Below are 8,783 nucleotides of genomic sequence, written 5' to 3' on the forward strand. Positions count from 1 at the left end.
GGAGCCCCTGAATATGCCAGTGTCTGGTCACACCCCAGAGGCTCAGGTTTAATTAATCTGTGATGGGGCTTTGGCATATATGTATATATCATTATGTTATTCATTTTAGACAATATAAATTTTTCAGAGGCTTAGAGGATTCCAGGAGAGTTCCAACAGAAATGGGAACACTTTCCCCCTCAACTGGCTAAATTCTGAGCTTATATGCATTTCCTAGAGTGACCATATAAACATTATCACCTCTCCGTTGTCCAAGAGTGTCCAGCCAGTGAACTCGTGTAATTAAATATTTCCATCCCTCAAGCCACTCCGCCAACCAAATACCCCACCGTCTCTTAGGGTGGTGATCATTGAGGCCGGTAGGGGGCGATCTTGCTTGCAACATTCTACAGTCACGTTTCCCAAAAGTGCAGCCAAACGTGGCACTCAAGAAAATTAACCTTTAAAAGTTTCTACGTTGAGGATTCCTTGGCAGTAAAGCTGCTATCTGCAAATGGCAAGAGAAAAGTGCTCAAAAGCTAACCTGGGAAACCTGGCTTCTGATGACTGTTTTTAGAAGGAACTGCTTTAAAAAGAAAGAAAAGGGAGAAAGGGAAGGAAGTGGGGAAGGAGGGAGGAAAGAAGGTGCCTATTTTGTTAACTTATTGAAAGTGTTAAAACTTCAATTACAATTTTTTTTTCTTTTGCTTCATTGGTGTCAGGTGGCTTTTTCTTTTAACTCATTTTCCAAGGTGGCTTAACACCTGGGCTTTCTGTTAAATGCCCTCCAAGCCGAGGCTCGCCAGGCTGACTGACGGGCGCTGCAGGAAAAGTGTGTGTCTGGCAGGCACTGGAACGTTATATCTGCCTCACAGAAACTTGGGGCTCCAGCCGCTCCCCCATTGCCTTTGCAGCATCTTTGGAAAACTCGTGAACCCGGAGGCTGAGAAGGGACCTCATTAGCGTACCTGTTTTTTGTGTGGAAGATCAAAGGTAAGACTCCCATTTGCTGACACTTCTCTCAAAACCAACCAACAAAACCCCCTCAAAACCCCCTGTTTCCCAAAGGCCCAGGGGTGTCAAGTGGCGTGAAGAGGCAGCTGGGGGTGACATTTCCCGTCTCTTGACTCAATAAATAAATGAAGTTGGCAAAGACAAAGACCTCCTACAGTAATGATGTTTCAATCTCCTTATGGTCAGTTTGAATGAGTGGAAGCTTGAATTGTAAGTAAAATCTCAAGAAACCCAATCTTCAGAAAGCTGTGATCAAAATTATTTTTAAAAAGATGACCAACATGGGGAGTTCCCGTCGTGGTGCAGTGGTTAACGAATCCGACTAGGAACCATGAGGTTGCAGGTTCAATCCCTGGCCTTGCTCAGTGGGTTAAGGATCCGGCGTTGCCATGAGCTGTGGTGTAGGTTGCAGACGTGGCTCGGATCTGGCATTGCTGTGGCTCTGGTGTAGGCCAGTGGCTATAACGCCGATTAGAGCCCTAGCCTGGGAACCTCCATATGCCGTGGGAAGCGGCTCTAGAAAAGGCAAAAGACAAAAAAAAAAAAAAAAAAAAAGACCAACAGGTAATTGTTTTGCACTTGTGCAAGTTAAGAGTACTCCAAACTCGTTTGTGTGGGAAGGTGCAAATGGGCATCCCGCTTGGAACACAGATGAGGTTTTTCAGAGACACACCTGGAAGTGGGATTGTGTAACACCCACTCTGTTGGGGGCGAGTACTGGACAAGAGGAAACACCTGATGGGGTGTCTGCTTGTCTCACTCAGACCTCTCTGCGGAGAGAAGCTCTCCTTACCTGGCTGCCAGGGAAGGCCACTCCCCTGCCTGGGAGCCTCCACTCTGTCCTCTTCCTCGGTCATTGACTGAGCTGCAAGTGTTAACTCAAGGAGAGCCACAGTCGAACTCTTGGTTCTAGCCCTGTGACCAGCGGCAAAGGACCATGGGTAATGTTGGAGCTTGAAAGGACAGAACTCAGAGAAAAAGGGTTCTGGGTCACTCTGTGTATGTATAACTGGGTCTCTTTGCTGTACAGCAGAAACTGACAGAACATTGTAAATCAACTATCATAAAAATTTTTAAAAACAAAGAAAGGTCAGAACTCAAGATTGTCAACTCCCTCAGTTTCCAGAAAGGGGGCTGACTTGCCTGGGTCACCTTGGGTAGCACAGTTGGGCTAGAGGCAGCAGATCTGCTGCTTGGTTAGGAGTTTTTTCCATTGCTTCCCAAATGACTCAGGCCAACTCCATGGCACCGTGCACGTCGGAAACTGCCTTGGAACTGCTCACAGTTGAGTCCCCAGGGAGTTCTCTTTTGGCCACTGTCAGAACTTAGTTCCTATGATGTGAAAACTAAAGGAATGGTGAGTTTGCAGAATTTTTTTTAACAGCCATAATGTGTTTATTAAAGGGTCTTTTTAAAAATAAATTCTCAGTCCCCTCTTTTACTCCAAGTTAGTGTTTAGTAACTGTTGTTTGACTGAATAGATATAGTTCCAAATTGAAGACTTGAATTCATAAATTTACAGCAATGTTAAGATTTTTCAAACCTCTCATTTTTAGGCCTTTTTTTCTTCCGAGATCAGGCCTCCTGAAATTTTTTTTCTTCTCTCTTAAACTTGTTTTCTGTGTTATTTAAGTTTAATAACATACAGCCTTTTCCTCTTACTCACTTGTTTCCCACACCAGTCTCATTTTCCCACCAACGTTGTCCTCTCCTTAAAGGCTGGGTTAAGATTTTATGTGCCTACAATATCCAGTCAGTATCTGGTACAGTGCCAGGCAAAGAAGGAAATTCTGAAGATATTATTGGAAAGTTTCAGAAATGGTACAAATTAAGATGATGCTTTTAAATAGCATTTTTTTTCAATTATTTCTTTTTTTTTTTTTTTTTTTTTTTTGTCTTTTTGCTATTTCTTTGGGCTGCTCCCGCGGCATATGGAGGTTCCCAGGCTAGGGGTCGAATCGGAGCTGTAGCCACCGGCCTATGCCAGAGCCACAGCAACGCGAGATCCGAGCCGCATCTGCAACCTACACCCCAGCTCATGGCAATGCCGGATCGTTAACCCACTGAGCAGGGGCAGGGACCGAACCCGTAACCTCACGGTTCCTAGTCGGATTTGTTAACCACTGCGCCACGACGGGAACTCCGCATTTTTTTTCAATTATTTCTTTCAAAAATTATTCCTTTTCAACAACCTGACAATTTTTTAAATTTGCAACTTCTGTTCAAATTTTTTTTTTTTGGTTTTTATTTTATTTTTTCATTGTGGTAAAATCTAAATAACATAAAATTTACCTTTTATTACTCAATGAATTTTATTACATTTATAATTGTACAACAATTATCACAACCAAATTTTATAGCATTTCCATCCCAGACCCTCAGTACATCCTTCTACCCCCCAGTCTGTCTCCTTTGGAAACCATAAATTTTTCAAAGTCTGTGAGTCAGGATCTGTTCTGCAAAGAAGTTCATTGTGTCCTTTTTTAGATTCCACATGTAAGTGATAGCATTTGATGCTGGTGTCTCATTGTCTGACTGACTTCACTTAGCATGATCATTTCTAGGTCCATCCATGTTGCTGCAAATGCTGTTATTTTGTTCCTTTTAATGGCTGAGTAATATTCCATTGTGTATATCTACCACATCTTCTTGATCCACTCCTCTGTCAATGGACATTTAGGTTGGTTCCATGTCTTGGCTATTGCAAATAGTGCTGCAATGAACACTGGAGTACATGTGTCTTTGCGAGTCATGGTTTTCTCTGGATAGATGCCCAGGAGTGGGATTGCTGGATCATATGGTAGTTCTGTTTTTAGTTTTCTGAGAAATCTCCATACTGTTTTCCACAGTGGCTGCACAGTGGACATTCGTACCAATAGTGTAATAGGGTTCCCTTTTCTCCACACCGTCTCCAGCACTTATTGTTTGTAGTAAAATTTACCATTTTTAAGTGTACAGTAAGTACCTTTATTAAGTGGCATTAAGTACATTCATACTGCTGTGCAACCATTACCACCTTCCATCCCCAGAAGTTTTGTCATCTGGCAAAACTGAAACTCCCATTAAACAACATCTCCACACTCCTCCCTTTTCCTAGTTCCTCGCATCCTATCTTTTTACTTTCTGTGCCTATAAATTTGACTAGTTTACTTAGGTTATATCAGTGGAATCATAGTGTATTTTTCTTTTGGGGATTGGTTTATTTCACTTAGCATATGTCTTCAGAGTTAATCTGTGTTGTGACGTATGTCAGAATTTCCTTCCTTTTTAAGGCTGAATAATACTCTGCTGTACATGTGTTCCACGTTATGCTTATCCATGTATCTGTTGATGGATACTTGAGTTGCTTCTACCTCTTAGCTATTGTGATGCATGCTACCATGAACATGGGTATGTAAATATCTGTTCCAGTCTCTGCTTTTAATTCTACCGGTTACATACCTAGAAGTGCAATTACTGAATATGGTCATTCCATGAGGAACCATCGTACTGTTTTTCACAACAGCCGCACCATTTTACATTTCCACCAGCAGTGCACATGGATCCTAATTAGGTCCCATCCTCACCAACACTTGTTATTTTCTGTTGTTTTTTGGTTTATTTTGTATATTGGCAATCCTAATAGTGTGAAGTAGTATCTTAATGTGCTTTTGATTTGCATTTCGCTACTGATCAGTGATGTTGAGCATCTTTTGTGTACTAACTGGTTATTTTTGTATCTTCTTTGGAGGAATATTATTCAAGTCCTCTGCCTATCTTTTATTTATTTACTTTTTTTATTTTAAGATTTTTATTTTTCTATTATAGTTGGTTTACAGTGTTCTGTCAATTTCTGCTGTACAGCAAAGTGACCCAGTCATATATATATATATACACACACACACACACATACATTCTTTTTCTAACTTTATTTCCATCATGTTCCATCACAAATGAGTAGATATAGTTCCTTGTGTTATACAGCAGGATTTCATTGCTTATCCACTCCAAATGCAATAGTCTGCATCTACTAACCCCAAACTCCCAGTCCGTCCCACTCCCTCCCCCTTGACAACCACAAGTCTGTTCTCCAAATCCATGAGTTTGTTTCTTTTCTGTAGGTAGTTTCATTTGTGCCATATATTAGATTCCAGGTATAAGTGATACCACATGGTATTTGTCTTTCTCTTTCTTAGTCACTTAATATGAGAGTCTCTAGTTCCATCCATGTTGCTGAAAATGACATTATTTTGTTATTTTTTATGGCTGAGTAGTATTCTATCGTGTCTATATACCACATCTTATTAATCCATTCATCTGTCGATGGACATTTAGTTGTTTCCATGTCTTAGCTATTGTGAATGGTGTTGCAGTGTAGATAGGGGTGCATGTATCTTTTTCAATGAAAGTTTTGTCCGGATATATGCCCAGAAAAGGGATTACTATGTCATATGGTAGTTCTATATTTAGTTTTCTGAGGTACCTCCATGCTGTTTTCCATAGTGGTTGTACAAATTTACATTCCTACCAAGAGTGTATGAGGGTTCCCTTTTCTCCACATCCTTGCCAACACCTACTATTTGGGTCTTATTTGTAGCAGCCATTCTGACAGGTGTGAGGTGATATCTCATTGTGGTTTTGGTTTACATTTCCCTGATAATTAGTGATATTGAGCATCTTTTCATCTACCTGTTAGCTGTCTGTATGTCTTCTTTGGAAAAATTTCTATCAGTTCCTCTGCCTGTTTTCTAATTGAGTTGTTTGCCTTTTTGATGTTGAGTTCAATGAATTCTTTGTGTATTTTGGATATAACCCTTTATTGGATATATTGTTTACAAATATATTTTCCCATTCAGTAGTTGGCCTTTTGTTATATTGATAGTTTCCTTTACTGTGCAAAAGCTTCTTAAATTTAATGTGCTTTCATTTGTTTATTTTTGCTTTTGTTTCCCTTGCCTTAGGAGACATGTCCAAAAAAAAAAAAAATAAGACTGATGTCAAAGAGAGTACTGCCTATGTTTTTTCCTAGAAATTTTATGGTTTCTGGTCTTATATTTACCTCTTTAATCCATTTTGAGTTTATTTTTATGTATGGTGGAAATAAGGTGGAAGTAAGTAGTCTAGTTTTGCTTGTTTGTTTGTTTTTTGTCTTTTTTCCATTTCTTGGGCTGCTCCCGTGGCATATGGAGGTTCCCAGGGTAGGAGTCGAATTGGAACTGTAGCCACCAGCCTACGCCAGAGCCACAGCAACTTGGGATCCTAGCCACGTCTGCAGCCTACACCACAGCTCATGGCCATGCTGGATCCTTAACCCACTGAGCAAGGCCAGGGATCGAACCCACAACTTCATGGTTCCTAGTCAGATTCGTTAACCACTGAGCCACGACGGAACTCTGTAAGTAGCCTAGTTTGATTCTTTTTCATGGAGCTGCCCAGTTTCCCCAGCATCATTTATTAAAGATACTGTCTTTTCTTTCTTGTATATTCTTGCCTTTTTTTGGTCATAGTTTAATTGACCATGTAAGTGTGGGTTTATTTCTGGGTTCTTTATTCTGTTCCACTGATCTATGACTTCTGTTTTCTTGCCAGTACTGTATTATTGGATTACTATAGCTTTGAGGTATATAGTTTGAAATTAGGGGATATGGTACTTCCAGGTTTGTTCTTTCTGTAATTGTTTTGGCTGTTCAGAGTCTTTTGTGTTTCCCTACAGATTTCAGAATTATTTGTTCTTGTTATATGAAAAATGCCATTTGTGTTTTGATATGGGTTGCATTGAATCTAGATTGCCTTGGGTTTGGATGTTTTAGCAATATTAATTCTTGTATGGATATTTTAGCAATATTCTTCCAAACCATGAGCACATAATATCTTTCCATTTGATTGTGTCATCTTCATTTTCTTTCATAATGTCCTATAGTTTTTCAAATGTAAGTCTTTCACCTGCTTAGATTTACTCCTAGGTATTTTATTCTCTTTGATGCAATTGTAAATGGGATTGTTTTCTTAACTTCTCTTTCTGATAGTTCATTGTTAGTATAGAAACAAAATATATTTATGTATATTAATTGTGTATCCTGAAAATTTACTGAACTCATTAATGAGTTCTGGTAGTTTTTGGGTGACATCTTAAGGATTTCCTATGTATAGTATCATGTGATCTGCAAATGGTGATAGTTTTTTTTCTTTTACAATTTGGATTCCTTTTATTCTTGTCAGATTGCTGTGGCTAGGACATCAAAAACTATGTCGAATAAAAATAGCGAGAGTGGGCATCCTTGTCTTGTTTTTGACCTTAGGGGAAATGCTTTCAGCTTTTGCCATTGAGTATGATGTTGGCTGTGGCCTTGTCATATATGGCCTTTATTATGTTGAAGTATATTCCCTCTATACCCACTTTGTTGAGAGTTTTTATGAAAATGGATGTTGAATTTTCAAAAGCTTTTTCTGCATCTCTTGAGATGAACTTTTTTTTATTCTTTAATTTGTTAATGTGGTATATTATATTGATTTGCAGATATTGAACCATCTTTGCATCCCTGGGATAAATCCCACTTGATCAGGGTGTATGATTCTTTTACTGCACTGTTGAATTTGGATTGTGGATATTTTGTTGTGGATTTTTTGATCTATGTTCATTAGTGATATTGGCTTATAATTTTATTTTTTGTCATACTTTGGTTTTAATATCAGGATGATGTCTTAGTGAATGAGTTCAGAAGCATTTCTTCCTCTGCAATTTTTTTGGAACAGTTTGAGAAGAATAGTTGTTAATTCTTCTCTGTTTGGTAGAATTCATCTGTGACGCTGTCTGGTCCCAGACTTTTGTTTGTTGGGAGTTTTTTTATTGTTCTTATTTTACTGATTCACTTTCATTACTGATGATTGGTCTGTTCACATTGGGAGATTGTTGGTTTACAGGATCAAGGTAACATATTTTCATTACAGGGTGAAACTTCATCCTACTTAGAATATCTAGTAAGGAGCAGAAGAGTGTAGATACAGTCTTGCAGAAACAGTTAACAAAGGGAAAATATTAGGCAAGGCCATCTCAGAAAAGACTGTTACTCTTGGAATTTTTATAGGCCAAATTCAGATAAACTTTATCTGAAAGGCATACACAAGACAACCATGTAGAATAAAATTATACCTCAGAAAATAAAGGCGGCTTAGTGAACATGTAGCTCTAATCACAGGAGGGAGAGAGGGAGGGAGACTTGAAATACACACTGATGGCAACTTTGTGCTTGTTCTGGTTTCAGAACTATCAAAATCTTCAAGTATAATTTCCAAACCATCCTGTTTAACCCCCAAAGTGTTTATTTTTATCACTCATCTGTGGTATGCATAAAGTTACTTGTGTCTACTCTATATAATTTAAAGAAATTTCTCTTACATTTTCATCAAATTTGAAAACCTTTTTCTTGTGGACTCATGTGAAAAACACAGAGTTCATATGAACATGAGATCTTAAAATATAAACTATTCTCAAGTCACCAAAAACACTTGAAGTGTCAAAAATACATTTTTTTCTGTCTTTTTTTGCCATTTCTAGGGCCGCTCCTGCGGCATATGGAGGTTCCCAGGCTAGGGGTCTAATCGGAACTGTAGCTGCCAGCCTACGCCAGAGCCACAGCAACACAGGACCCAAACCGTGTCTGCAACCTAAACCACAGCTCACGGCAATGCCGGATCCCCAACCCACTGAGCGAGGCAAGGGATTGAACCCGAAACCTCATGGTTCCTAGTCGGATTCGTTAACCACTGAGCTACGATGGGAACTCCGAAAAAATACATTTTTTTATTATACT

Source organism: Sus scrofa, chromosome 6, assembly GCF_000003025.6.
Source record: "Sus scrofa isolate TJ Tabasco breed Duroc chromosome 6, Sscrofa11.1, whole genome shotgun sequence".
NCBI lineage: Eukaryota > Metazoa > Chordata > Mammalia > Artiodactyla > Suidae > Sus > Sus scrofa.